The sequence below is a fragment of the Hemiscyllium ocellatum genome, chromosome 2, assembly GCF_020745735.1.
Source record: "Hemiscyllium ocellatum isolate sHemOce1 chromosome 2, sHemOce1.pat.X.cur, whole genome shotgun sequence".
Taxonomy (NCBI): Eukaryota; Metazoa; Chordata; class Chondrichthyes; order Orectolobiformes; family Hemiscylliidae; genus Hemiscyllium; species Hemiscyllium ocellatum.
The window spans coordinates 60,715,979-60,731,687 of record NC_083402.1 but is presented as its reverse complement, the minus strand read 5'-3'; the positions used below and the strand labels follow the sequence as shown (position 1 = coordinate 60,731,687).

The 15,709-nt window shown below is 39.7% G+C and overlaps 1 protein-coding gene across 1 annotated transcript in view; it reads left to right on the top strand.

Moving 5' to 3' along the window:
- Positions 1–15,709, top strand: part of LOC132823324 (solute carrier organic anion transporter family member 3A1-like) — a 315,458-nt gene that overhangs the window by 285,422 nt on the left and 14,327 nt on the right. The window lies entirely within an intron of this gene.

The window sequence follows — 15,709 nt, the reverse complement described above, 5'->3', positions numbered from 1 at the left end:
GTGAGACCATGGCTACTTCTTTCAGGACATGCCTGAAGGACAAGAGATAGAAATTGATATTGAGTGACTTAAATTAAATGGGTAATGGCAGATCAGCAGATTGCATAACATTACTCCTGATTTTTGTTTTCAACATTAAATCTACATAGTTTCATCCAATCTTACCAGCCATTTCTTTCCTCAGCAAATTGACCTGAGTTATTGAGATTGTGCAAATATTAGAATTGGTGACTGCTAAGGCCACAAACCATTGATTTGCTCAAGAAAGGATCAAGACAAAAGATGGAAAATTATAGGCCAATTAGCCTAACCTCGGTTGTTGGTAAAATTCTAGAATCCATCATTAAGGATGAGGTTTCTAAATTCTTGGAAGAGCAAAGTCTGATTAGAATAAGTCAACATGGATTTAGTAAGGGGAGGTCATGCCTGACAAACCTGTTGGAATTCTTTGAAGAGGTGACAAGTAAGTTAGACCAGGGAAACCCAGTGGATGTGGCCTATCTAGACTTCCAAAAGGCCTTTGATAAGGTGCCACACGGGAGGCTGCTGAGCAAGGTGAGGACCCATGGTGTTCGAGGTGAGCTACTGGTATGGATTGAGGATTGGCTGTCTGACAGAAGGCAGAGAGTTGGGATAAAAGGTTCTTTTTCGGAATGGCAGCTGGTGACAAGCGGTGTCCCGTAGGGTTCAGTGTTGGGGCTGCAGCTGTTCACATTATATATTAATGATCTGGATGATGGGACTAGTGAAGGGCATTCTAGTGAAGGGCATTCTAGTGAAGTTTGCCGATGATACAAAGTTAGGTGGACAGGCAGGTAGTACTGAGGAAGTGGGGAGGCTGCAGAAGGATCTAGACAGTTTGGGAGAGTGGTCCAGGAAATGGCTGATGGAATTCAACGTGAGCAAATGCGAGGTCTTGCACTTTGGAAAAAAGGATAAAAGCATAGACTGCTTTCTAAACGGTGAGAAAATTCATAAAGCCAACGTACAAAGGGATCTGGGAGTGCTAGTCGAGGATTCTGTAAAGGTAAACATGCAGGTTGAGTCCGTGACTAAGAAAGCGAATGCAATGTTGTCATTTATCTCAAGAGGGTTGGAATATAAAAGCATCGTTGTGCTACTGAGACTTTATCAAGCTCTGCTTAGGCCCCATTTGGAGTACTGTGTCCAGTTTTGGTCCCCACACCTCAGGAATGACATACTGGCACTGGAGCGTGTCCAGCAGAGATTCACACGGATGATCCCTGGAATGGTTGGTCTAACATACGAGGAATGGCAGTGGATCCTGGGATTGTATTCATTGGAGTTTAGAAGATTAAGGGGAGATTTAAAGGAAACTTACAAGATAATACATGGCTTGGAAAGGGTGGACGCTAGGAAATTGTTTCCGTTAGGCGAGGAGACTAGGATCCATGGACACAGCCATAGAATTGGAGGGGGTCAATTCAGAACAGAAATGCGGAGACATTTCTTCAGCCAGCGAGTGGTGGGCCTGTGGAATTCATTGCCGCAGAGTGCAGTGGAGGCCGGGACGCTAAATGTCTTCAAGGCAGAGATTGATAAATTCTTGATGTCACAAGGAATTAAGGGCTACGGGGAGAATGCTGGTATTTGGAGTTGAAATGCCCATCAGCCATGATTGAATGGCGGAGTGGACTCGATGGGCCGAATGGCCTTACTTCCGCTCCTATGTCTTATTTTGATCAAGGTAATCTTGGAACCATTTAGCTACAATCCACATTTCCAGGGTCTGCGACTGGGGAATAGGTGGGCAAGTGGATGCCATAGGTGCATAGCTGAACGGCTGAAATACTAGACCTAGAAACCATGCATCTAACTCTGGAGTGCTGGAATGTACATGAACTTGACCAAGCACTCATGCTCATAAGCTATACCGAGACTTAAAATAAAAATTCTCCATCATCTCCAAAATAAGTGGAAAAAACTGGAAAGCAAGTACAAGATTTGTGATTTGAATAAAGGCTCAAAAATGTTCCTAAATGAGCTTTCCATAAATTAAATACATTAGAAAAATAAAAAACTCTCCCATAGAGTACAGGAGGATTGCTGAGGAAGAAGCAAGTGAGTTGAATTAAAATATTCCAATTATTAATTAAAATTAAATTTTACGTTTTTATAGCTTGAGGTTAGCATTATTGTATAAAATTGCACTGAACATTTTAATTGTTTTTTTTCCCCATCATATTAATGTTGCTTTTAGCACTACAGTGAAAACTGTCAGGCCTTAGACTGCAGTCATGTTCCTAGATCTAATGAGAAAAATAAATCTTCTCATATCCTATACTTTTAAGTTCATATTGTTGCCATTATGCCTATAGATGTTTATGTTTCTCTCCCACCATCATCTACATGTTCATGACCAATCTCAAACTTTCTTGGATCATAGCCTCCCTTTATATTGGACAGAGCAATGTTATATTTATTAACTTGACTGTTGTGGAAGCACAAGGATTAAATGAGTGGAAAACTGTAATAGTCAATTTACTTTGGTAAGCAAGTCCTTAAACAGACATAGAGTGTCTGAAAGAAAATATAGAAATAAAATGACCAAAAAGCCTGCGATTACAATGAATCAGAAAGCTTATCAATTTTACCAACAACTACGATTATTGAGACACTGACATCAAGAATCACCTTAAGGGAACCAAAGGAGAAAATGCTGGAGAATCTCAGCAGGTCTGGCAGCATCTGTAAGGAGAGAAAAGAGCTGACGTTTCAAGTCTAACTGACCCTTTGTCAAAGCTACCAGTTTCAGATTCCAGCATCCACAGTAATTTGCTTTTATCACCTTAAGGGAATGTTGAAACTCCTCCTGATTTCATTGTAATAGGTGGATGGCAGTGTAATACATATCAGCCAGGTAGAGTCTTTGGGACTCGAGCAATAAGCAAAACTGGCATTTTGGAACAGTTCAAACGTACTCTGTTCATGAAGTGCGACATCACCTTAGACTACTGTGGGTTTCCTCCGGGTGCTCCGGTTTCCTCCCACAGTCCAAAGATGTGCGGGTCAGGTGAATTGGCCATGCTAAATTGCCCGTAGTGTTAGGTAAGGGGTAAATGTAGGGGTATGGGTGGGTTTCGCTTCGGCGGGTCGGTGTGGACTTGTTGGGCCGAAGGGCCTGTTTCCACACTGTAAGTCTAATCTAATCTAATCTAATCTACTCTGGAACTGAGCATACAGAGAGTAGCCAATCCCTCATCACCAAAAGTTTTGAACATGTGAATAAGGCTATTAGAAAGACAAACCCTTTCCTTTACACCCTGCTGTACAGCAGGATATAGGCCGACACATTGGAAGTTACATCTTTTCCCCTGGACATCTGCTCAGTGCTTCAACTATGATCAGGGTCCACGGTATCGTGAGTATTATTCAAGGAACATGTAACTCTTTAATAGCTCCTGGTTGAGTTAAAACAAAGAGCCAGAGGCAAGTGCCAGTTCTTCTGTGAGTTAAAGAAAGATGGCCTGGAAGAAAAAGATGGGTTCTCTTTTGTGAGTTAAAATAAAGTTTGTAGGGCAAGGCTCAGTACTATGTTAAAGATTCAGCTCTGTGGATATAACCTTGACAACTAGATGTGCAAATCTCTGATCTTATTGTCTAAAGTAAATCGGGAGCTAGATGAAAGAGACCAGTTGTCCTGGCCTTTAAAAGGTAAAATATTGATTGGATTGGGATAACTGCAGAAATTCACAAAGATCCTCAGACAGTGCCTTTCAGACCCAAGACCAGAAGGATAAGGGCAGCAGACGTATGGGATCACCATCACCTGCAAGTTCCCCTCCAAGCCACTCACCATCCTGACTTGGAAATATACTGTTGCTGGGTCAAAATCCTGGAATCCCCTCCCTAATGGCATTGTGGGTCAACCCACAGCAGGTGGACTGCAGCAGTTCAAGAAGCAGCTCACCACCAGCTTCTCAAGGGCAACTAAAGACAGACAATAAATGCTGACCAGTCAGTGATGCCCACATCCCACAAATGAATAACAAAAAACTCTAGCTTTCCATGGGATATTTATTAAATGAGCATACAATTCAATTGCAGTAGATCAGTTTGTAAGTTTTAAACCTCTTACTGATGGGTCCTGAGTGATGATATATTCCTGTTCATCAGATATCACTGTGGCATTCATATCCTTGTCATTTTGCCACATGGGTCTGGAGAAAGGCAGGAATGTGAGATTGGATTCACATCAAAGATGATCACATTAAATAGTGAAGCAGGCTCAATGGGCTGAATAGCCTAGCTCTACTCCCGCTTCTTAAAATATTGTAATCCTATACCTTTGCTGATGTAATTATTTATTCTATGTAACTCAACCTTTGGAACAGTTCAGACCTTACAGATCTTGACAGGTTAAGATGCAATAGGGTGGACGGATTATCCTAGCTCTTATGGACTGAATGGTCTGTAAGTTCTATGTACATAACTTAGTTTGAATATTAAAACAAAAATAAAATAGATGCAAAAATTCTTATAGCTTTTTAAAAAAATAAGTCCTTGGGAACACTTGAGCTAATTTTAAATCAGGCTGTAAGTCTGAGATTCAGGGCCAAAATGTCCATGCCACTCACTTTATTTGAATGCCTGAACACTGAATTCTGAGATACCAGCGCGAATGATAAAACTGCCAATATTGGTGGGGAAGTCATGTTGCAACCTGGAACTCATGGAAACCCTGCATGCAAGGTAAATATACATTGGCTATTTGATATTGATTTATTTGAGATTATACTTTGCAGAACTTCACCTCTCCCTTGTACAAAACTAAGTAATGAAAGACAGAAGATTCTGAAAGCAACAGATTATAAGGACAACGCTTCCTTTGATGGGATGACAGAATTATTCAGAGTATTTGGCATTAATGCAACAATACCATCTAAACACAAACCAATGACATAAATCGTAGGTGCTTTTCTGTAATAACATAGCAGTTACAAAACACAAATCCATCTATATTGAGCAGATTCCAGGCAATCATTCCTCTCTTTCAAACTATACAAATTAATACCTCGAGACATTGCTCCAACTCAATGATAGGGTAAAAGAGAATATTTTTGTCAGTTACCTATTATTCACGCCCAGAGCATCTGCTTTCATTTTGCAGCTGAGTGAATGATAGTCTCCAGTTTGGCTGTAATATTTTTAAAATCAGAAAATAAGTAGCAGACATATTTTACAGGTGACAGCGCATTTATAAGTATTGAATCAGCTGCATCTCTGCACAATTTTGGAATTAATTATCATTTTACAATGAAACATCTATTGAAATTAATCAACTTTTAGGACAAGGTATATGTAACTAACATCAATATATTTTGAATTTCTTGACTATTTTCAGATTAATTTTTTAAAAGTTCTTTTCTCTATTATATTATACTTCCACTATCTCCTCATCGTGTGATGTGTTCTGCTACATCTGACCAATCAGGCCTTTTTTAGCAATTTACCCCCCCCCCCCCCCGTTTCTCAGCTCTGTATTATTTTGCTTGAGTAGGGGTTCTGCTTGTTTCCAGCTGTTTTCCCAAATGATTTCTAAGCAATTCCTAGCTTCGGAAGGGCAGGAGTCGGGAGTGTCATTTATGGAGAGTGGAAACTGGGAGGCTACTCATGGACTACTCTCAGAATTCTGATCAACTCATGACAATCAGCTCTGTCTCTTTGAAACTCTTTGAACATGTTTTATAGCAAAGTTAAATACATCATAGCATTGGACAACGCTGCAGAAAAAGAAGGTATTTTATCAATGCACTCTTTAGCCCATTAAGTGCATCTTAATTTTGCTTCCCATCCCAAATTAAGTTCTGTCCAGCTAGACATCCTTATTGAAGTACTTCGGAAGAGTAGTCTTATGATTAATATAGGAAACTGTAGAAAAAGTAATATTGGAAAATGTAAATCGGTAAAAAGAGTGTTGAAGAATGAAAAATGAAACAATCTGTAGGTTTTCTAGCTCCTCCTGCATCCCAGTCTAGAGATTATTGAAATCCTGGCTTGACTTTTAATTTGGTAATCTGTCAAGGAGAGAGGTTGCACAGTGTGTAGCTAACACTGTACAATATGTAGATAAGCCTAGGCTTCAATGTTTTCCATCAGAAATTTCCCTCCCAGGTCAATATTCTTTTCAATGCATATATATCCATTGTCTATATCCATTGCAACATTTTCTACACTTTGCTTACTACTGCTCCTCTAACCCTTGTGAATTGATGAGCATCTGCAGCTACTAGAAGCAGCACAACACAAACAAGTTCCTCGTACATATGTTTAGTCAGCAAGTAAGCTCTAGGTTTGGATGATCTTCTCATCACCCTCATGGAAGTGTCTTATCAGTACCTGAATCATCTCTTTGAAGTAACTGAATTGCTCCTATAGAACCAGTGTGGACCTGATGGCCTGAGTGGCTTCTTTCTTTATTTAAATAGGATAGAAAGGTAAGATCTTTTCCCTGGGGTAGAGGAGTCCAAAACTAGAGAGCATAGGTTTCAGGTGAGAGGGGAAAGAGGGAACTAAAGAGGCAACTTTTTCATGCAGAGGATGGTGCAATATGGAATGAGCTGACTGAGGAGGTGGTAGAGGCTGGTATGATTACAATGTTTAAAAGGCATCTAATTGGCTATATGAATATGAAGAGTTTAGAGGGATATGGGCCTAATGATGGCAAGTGGGATTGGATTTACGTCAGATGTTTGGTCAGCATGGATGAGTTATACCGAAGGGTCTGTTTCCATGCTATATATCTCTATGACTCTATGATTCTATAAAAAGTGGATGATGTGGCCACTTGTATCTGTACCTGTATTGAATAAAATTTCCTGTTTAGCCTCTCCATACCTTGATTAACTTGATGCAAAAAAAATCTATAGATTTCAGTCTACAATTTACTCAATGTCTAAGCAGCCATATCATTCTGGGTTACAAAATTCCAAAGATTCATAATTTTGTGAGCAAAGAAATTTATTCTCATCTCAGTTCTAAATGCTTAAATCATATTTTGAAACCATGACCCCTGGTTCTAGACTCAACAGCCAGGAAAACAGTCTCTCAGTATCTACCCTGTCAAGTACTCTTAAAGTCTTATATATTTCAATGAGATCATCTCTTCTAAACACCAGAGAATGTAAACCTTTTTTTTACTCAATCTTTCGATCACACTTGCCTCCAAGAAAACAATCTAGTGAGCCTTTTTTGCACATCCTGTAAAATAAATTAATCCTTCCTGGGATAATGTGATCAAAAGAGTATAGGGTACACCACATATGATCTCTTCAAAATATCCTTACTCTCTACTGCAATATTGTTGGATGAAAACTTTGCTTGTTTGATGGGGTGTGAGCATCACTAAAAAAAAATCAGTGTTTGTTGCTCATCCCTAATTGCATTTGAAAAGGTTGTATGGAGCTGAATTCTTCAATTGCTGGCGTTCATCTGATGTACGCCCATAGTCCAGTTCAAAAGACAAATCCAGGATTTTGACTCAATAATAGTGAAGGAGAGGTGCTATAGTTCCAAGTCAGGATGATGTGTGACTTGGAGGGGAGCTTACAGGTTTTACTAAAGGAATAGAATTAAAAGTGTTGCTACAGGTGTACAAGGCATTAGTGAGACCCTACCTGGAATACTGTGTGCAGTTGTGGTTCCCATACTTGAGGAGGGATGTGGTTATATTTGAGGCAGTTCAGAGGAGAGTTCAGTAGATTGAATCCAGAGGTAAGGCAAATGTCTTATGAAGAGAGATTGAGCAGTTTAGCCCTATACCCTCTGGAGAAGAGGAGATGTAATTGAGTTATATAGGATGCGAAAGGGAATTCGCTAAGAAGATGTAGAAAGAATATGTGGCAATCTAGAAAGAGAGGTCATAGTTTTAGGATAAGGGATAGCAAATTTAAAACAGATGAGGAGAAATTACTTATCTCAAATGATCATGAATTTGTGGAATTCACTAACCCATGGTGGATGTGTAAACATTGAGTAAATTTAATGAGAAGGTAGCCAGACTTTTAATGAGTAATGAATTGAAGGCTTATGGAGAGTGGACAGGAAAATAGTGTTGAGCTTCAGATGCTCGAGGGGCTGAATTGCCTTCTTCTGCTCCTAGTTTTTATGATTGTGTTTCCATAGTACTCCTGACATATAATATACTTGCTTAATATGCTTACTTTATATTCACTCATGTGATGTTGGCGTTACACTTATTGGCTTCCTGAATTTTCCCAGGAGGCAGTTAAAATTCAAACACATTAGTGTGGGTCTGGAGGCGCGTGCAGGCCAGAACAGATAAGGAGACAGATTTCCTTCCCGAAAGGTCATTGATGAACTAAATGGGTTTTTATGACAGTGGTTTTATGGTCATTATTGGACTTTTCTTTATTCCAGTATTTTTAAAAATTGAATGTAAGTTTCACCATCTGCCAGTCCAGAAGGGGAAATAGTAAAGTTTGCAAATGACACATACTGGTTGGGCTTGTTTTCTAATGCTTTAGAACAGCATTCCAGTACGTCCATTTTCAGGTATTACTGTTTTTCTCCCTCTAGGATGGTGGGATTTAAACTCAATTAGCCTGTTGTCTGATTTACTAGTCAAACAATGTTACCATTAGACAGCTGTCTCTCTGTTGCTGTATCTGCATGTTAGCTTTCTATGTGTGTACAAAGATAATCAAAGCATGCATTTGCTGATTTTCTCTTTTCTTTTAAAAAAAAGTTCTTTACCATTCTTCTATCAAAGAGGATAATTTCACACCATCATGTTGTGTCATTTAGTAATTTCCTGCCCAGTCTCTGAATCAGTTTCCATCACTTTGCAGCTCTTTTACATCCTCTCAAATTTTACTTACCAACTTCACTTTGTATTGTCGGCAGCCTTGGATTTATTACATAGGTTCCAGCATCTGAGCCATCTATATTGATTGTAAATAGCTGGTCTCAAGCACCAATTCTTGAAGTATCTTGCTAGTTATTGTGGTTCTGTTCGCCGAGCTGGGAATTTGTCTTGCAGACGTTTCATCCCCTGTCTAGGTGACATCCTCAGTGCTTGGGAGCCTCCTGTGAAGCGCTTCTGTGATCTTTCCTCCGGCATTTGTAGTGGTTTGAATCTGCCGCGTCCAGTTGTCAGTTTTAGCTGTCTGTTGCAGTGGTCGGTATATTGGGTCCAGGTCGATGTGCTTATTGATTGAATCTGTGGATGAGTGCCATGCCTCTAGGAATTCCCTTGCTGTTCACTGTTTGGCTTGTCCTGTAATAGTAGTGTTATCCCAGTTGAACTCATGTTGCTTGACCACTGCAGTGGACAGCTGGAACTGACAACCAGAAGCGGCAGATTCAAACCACTACAAATGGCAGAGGAAAGATCACAGAAATGCTTTACAGGAGGCTCTCAAGCACTGAGGATATCACCTAGACAGGGGACGAAACGTCTGCAACACAAATTCCCAGCTCGGAGAACCACAACAACGAACACCCGAGCTACAAATCTTCTCCCAAACTTTGAATCTTGCTAGTTAATCCTGCAATCCCAGATATGAACATTTCTTTTTCCTTTGTTTTAACTGGCTTAAAAATTTTACTGATCTATAGTGAATTTCTGATCCTTGATGATACCATTAACTATTCTTGTTTTTATTTTAAATATTTCCATGGCATTGTCCCCACTCTATCTTTCAAGTCTGTTCCTGCCGTCTCTCTTCCTCTTTGATCTTTTTCCTTGACTTTGGTCTTTTGTGGATCTCTGTCTCCTTTTAGTCCTCTATTAACAGCAGAATCATCCATTATATACATCCTACGTTCTGGAGATCAATGACCAAGACTTTGGTTCCTTTTGTAAGGTCACTCAATGCTTCCCTGAGATCCCTCTCTCTCAAATTGTCAGCTCTTCTTGTCGCTGTTTATGAAAAATGCTGGGAGTCGAGTATGTGGTGCTGGAAAAGCACAGCCAGTTAGGCAGCATCTGAGGTGCAGGAGAATCAACGTTTCAAGCATAAGCTCTTCATCAGGAATGAGCTGTGAAAAATGTGGAGCGAAGCTATTAGATTCATGGCATGATATTGAAGCAAATTGATCATTTTGTTCTCAAACTATAATTTCCCTTGGGGAGAAAGAATTAGTTATCACTCCTACTCTTGCTTGTAACCCTTGTAACTCCCATTTGGAACATGTGCACACATGAAGGTTGAACAAAAATAGATTGAGCCATCTATAGGATATACCCATTCAACCGGAGGGCACTAAGCAAGCAAAAGTAACTTTGCAATTCCAGATCAAATCACCAAAACGTCGTGTAGCACAACAATATACTTAGAAACCACTCAGCATTGTGTTTCTGAAAATCAATAAGATATATCTTAAGGGATAATTGTGTTTGTTTATTCAAAAATCTTTTTAGTGTGATTTTCTGCCCATATTGTTTGTAAAATTGAAATCATCCCACTTATCGATTTGCTTTAATCAGGCTTCATAATTAATTCATGTACTGAGAATGGATTGGTTGGCTTGTAAATTGTTAATTCTCTTGACAGTTTTCTTTTTCTAAATTGAATGAATAATTTTTGAGGTAATAACTCTGAAATGTGCTTGAGGGTGCTGCCATATTTCTGAAATAAAAACATAAATTTCTGGTACCCAATAGGCAGCTTTCTGTGAAAAGAGAGTTAATGATTTGATTGTCATTCCCACATGGACCGAATTGAGAAATTCTGGGAGTTTAGGGTGTAGATTTGCTCGTTGAGCTGTAGGTTTGATATCCAGATGTTTCATTACCTGGCTAGGTAACATCATCAGTGACGACCTCCAAGTGAAGCGAAGCTGTTGTCTCCTGCTTTCTGTTTATATCTTTCTCCTGGATGGGTTTCCTGGGGTTTGTGGTGATGTCATTTCCTGTTCATTTTTTGAGGGGTTGATAGATAGCGTCTAGATCTATGTGCTTGTCTATGGCGTTGTGGTTGGAGTGCCAGGCTTCTAGGCCATCTATCAACCCCTCAAAAAACGAACAGGAAATGGCATTACCACAAACCCCAGGAATCCCATCCAGGAGAAAGATATAAACAGAAAGCAGGAGACAACAGCTTCGCTTCACTTGGAGGTCGCCACTGATGATGTTACCTAGCCAGGTAATGAAACGTCTGGATATTAAACCTACAGCTCAGTGAGCAAATCTACACCCTAAACCTCAACCTGAGCTACAAACCTTCACAAACCTTGTAATTCTGGGAGTGGATGCAGAAGTATGTGCTAGAGTCAGGTTCCTAGAAACAGGTTGGAAGTAGCCTCAGCAGATGCTGATTACCAATGTGGGTAGGATGGTAAAAGGCCAGCTTTGGTACTCTTTGATTTCTTCCTATCTGTGTTTGTGTATTAGCCCTCTAGCCCTCACACATTGTAGCTGCTCAGGCACACATTCCTCAAGCTCCATCCATTCTAATCCATACCCCTGTACTCACTCTAATGTCCTTTCATGCCTACTGTGGTGACATATGCTCCTTTATTCAATCCCAATGTCCCCATTGTCCAATGCCAATATAATGTCAACTTACCAACCCATGTCACCTAACCATCATACTTTGCCCTTAAACCCTCAGCCAATATCTACCTTGGGAAGACTTCAAGAGACATGTTAAGATCAAGGGTCAGATTGTCACTGGCTCTGATTCAGGAGTTCTTTAAAAATGATAAACAGAACCCAATTTCAGCATTTCCAGCTCCCATACCCAGTCTAACAAAATCTTACCAGGGTCTTTAAAACATGCAGGCCATCAGCTGGCTCGATTGCTAAGACAGGCATGATGTACACTCCTGCAATTTTCCTGAAGCTGGGCAAACCTTTTAAAGAACTGTGATTCTTGGCACATCAGTGATAGGAGAGAGTGAACCATTTGATAAAGAAATATCTTCCTTATATCTCCTTGTCAAGGTATATCTCCAAAACATCCTTTTGGCCCATCATGCCTCCCATGGTAAGGTATGCCCCTCTTCCCAACCCATGACCCATCATGCTTACTCAGCCAATATGTGGCACTTACATGCCCATTCACCCATTGTACTCTCTGTAGAAGCAATGAACCCCCTAGTGTCCTCAGATGGTGTTAAAAAAAATGAAAAAGACATTTCCACATATGAAATGCCGCTCACTGGTTCCTGATAAAAGCGTACATCATCCAGAACCATTAACATTTCAGTACCTAAAACTGCAAGGTACTTCATGTCATTAAGTTTGTATATGTGAAATTGAAAAAGATAGCAGAGAGCCAAGTTTATTTAGTTGTTTTAACAGGGTGAAATGTTATGAATGAATACTTTTCTGAAAAGCTTTTTCTCACATATCAACTGTAAACAAGAGCTGAAGTTTACCAAAAAAAAATGGCTGTGTCATTTTTGGCAAATTTCATGGAGGGCTTCTCTGCTTGAGTCCTAGCAAGCTTTCACACACTGTCTTCCAAACTTATCCCATTACCTACACCAAAGTGTCCCATTCATTGTATTCTCTCACTCACCACAGTTGGCACTGCTGGCACCTCTTGGGATTCCTGGTGCTAATGACAGTTTTAAAGCGTTGTGCCCGGTTAGCTGCTGGCAGTCTGCAGCTGCCTTGCATGGTTCCTGTCAATTGTTTCAGATATTTTAGGAGGAGAAAGTAGATGTCCCAACTCTGTTTTGCCAGTAGGAACCTGGAGATACTGGTGCACATTCCTTTCGATTCTGTGACTGGTTTTCATGATGGAGGACCAAGGAGCAAATCGGGAGTTGAAGTTGACGGATTGCCGCTCTGTCTTTCGTGTTGGGGAGTTCTTGCATTCTAGTTTTTTGTTCAGTGGGTAAGAAAATGGAAAACTGTATATAAATGAGGTGAGGTAATGTAATAATGAAGATGTTACTGAATACAAATTGGTCTCTTGTGTTACGGCACGGCAATGAACCCTTTTGTTAATTAAACTAAACACCCAGAAAAGCTCGCCTCACCTTGTAATCTGTTAAAATATAACCGACAGAGAATCCCCAAATTCCACTATTTAAAGAAAATAATATCAATTTATTCTTTAACTCTGAAAGTGAACATTAAACAACAACTATTCGCAACTCTAAGCCCCCTTTCTCTTAACTGCTTATTACTTGCCTCCAATATGCTATTTCAATAAAACACTTATTAAAATTACATTAACTTAATTTCTAAACCATACAGTGGTTGTCATCTCTGTATTTTTCCTTTTGGCAGAAGATCTCCCTGGGTCATCTTCTTTCTTTTTACTGTGAAGATGTTTCATATGAAAAGGTCCTTTGATGGAGAGTGTTTTAATGGCAGTTACACTGTTGATGGCAGTTAATCTGTCTTTGATTTTCAAAATGCCTGTTTTTTTTACACCTCCAGCATTCGATAATCTCATTGGTTTAATGTTGGCAAAAACAATAAACGTGCTGAAAATGTGTTGCTGGTTAAAGCACAGCAGGTTAGGCAGCATCCAAGGAACAGGAAATTCAACGTTTTGGGCCAGAGCCCTTCATCAGGAATTGGGGTTCCTGATGAAGGGCTCTGGCCCGAAACGTCGAATTTCCTGTTCCTTGGATGCTGCCTAACCTGCTGTGCTTTAACCAGCAACACATTTTCAGCTCTGATCTCCAGCATCTGCAGACCTCACTTTTTACTCAAAAAACAATAAACGTGAACTTGATTCGGTTTTAGTAACCTGGGGCATAATTTAAACTGATTGGTTAAATTCAAATTGTTGTCAAAACAGCAACCAACTCAGGTGGAATGTTACATATTTTCACAGCTAAATGTTACATATTTTCAATTTTCCAATACACTCTGAGATTGCTAGCTAGCCTTATGACAGGTACTTGTAAGTTCTCAGTGCAAAACAGCATTCACTCTCTCTTCAAGATACAGTACACACCTTCAACTTCATAACTTGCCACTCACAAGAGGGACTCTAATTTTGTCATTCAACACTCAATAGGAAAAAGGGACTTTTGTCTATCAATGACGGGAATCTCCTTCCATTCTCCTGTGATTCTCCCAACTTTCTTACCAATACCCACATCATTCAGTGAACTGGAATATTCTGCTTTATGGGTTTAATTACTTCTATACAATGAATAATGGATGAAGAGGCATGATGGATAGTGGTGTTTTGGGATAAGAGATGGGCTGGATGGTGCATGAGAGTGTGTGGGAGATGGGGAATGCAAAGAGATGTGGCTTCTTGGCAGTCTTGTTTATTTTTACAGCTGGGATGAAAGTCTGTCCTACCACTGTGGCCAGCAGCCCCAGTGCAGCATGCAAGAATTTCACTGGATCTATTCCAAAACTTCAGCCATCACCTGCCATGACAGCAATGAAAATTCTACTTCAACATTTATTGAGGCACACACACAAACCTTTCTGACTTCTGTTGCAAATTTCAAAAATGAAAATTTATCCCAAGCATCCCAAAAACCTTTCATTGATGAAATCCCATTCAATAAGTTTAAAAACTGCAAATACTTAATCCTTTATAAAAAGAACGTTTTAACCAAAACGCCACATCAAACACAACTAATCCATTGGTAACTTCTTGGTGCTGTCAATCAAACTGTGAACTTGCAGCTCTTCATTATGACAATAACAAGTTAATGAAACAGTTAAACATGGAGTTTAGTCAACAAATACCTATTGAAAATGCAAGAACTGAGTTGTTCATTCCGAAGCACAGGAAGCTGCTTTTCTTTACCCTAAAGTTTTAAGACAATAAAAATTAATTAACTTGATAGCCTGAAAATTCCACAGAATGCTTCTGCCTTTTACAAGTATTTGTGTGTGCTTAAAAAAAAATCACTCACTATGGTATAAGGACCTTGCTTGTTTCAAAATAGTGTCTGTTTGTACTCAATACAGGGTTCAAACCCCTTGCTGAATTTGGGTTTCTCCTCTCTGTGAGGTCTGTTTGTGAGTGGTGAAAAGATTAGATGATGAAATATTTCATTGTATAATAAGAATGGATGAGTCAATTGCTGCGGTAGAGAAACAAAAGAATTCTCCAGAGTGGGAATGGCTGGCAGAGTAATGAACTGTTATGTCTAAAACCAAAAATATGAGAAATAAGATTAAGACCAGTGCATGTCACAAAAAGTGGAATTGGGGTACATTGTTTATGATCTTAAATTATTGAACTCCATGTTGAATTGGAATGGCTTTTTAAAATGTCCATGATAAATGACTTCCTGCTCCATGAGTTTGTGTTGAGCTTCACTGCAACACAGCTGCAACCTGAGAATGGAGATGTCAGTGTGAAAAGATATGAAAATACAAGGCCATTGGAACCTCAAGATCATGATTATGCATGAGGCAAAGCAGAAATCCAATCCACTTTTTGTCTCCCCAGTGTAGAGGAGGCTGCATTTTGACTAGCAAATACAATATATTAAGTTGAAAGAAGCACACTTCTGCTTCAAATAGGAGGACTATACAGAGCCTCAGATGGTGAGGAGCAAGGAAATAAAGTGGCAGGTGTTACATCTCCTCCATTTGCACGGAAGGGAATTGTGGGATTGGAAAAAGTATTGGGGGTAATTGAGGAGTGGGACTCCTCAGGAACTGGTTTAGAACATTAACCAGGAAAGGGAGAGGATAGGTTTTGTAGCACTATTTTGCAGGTGCTGGAAATGGGAAAGGTGATCTTTTTCATACAGGATGGAAAGTGAGGAAAGGGAAAACCTC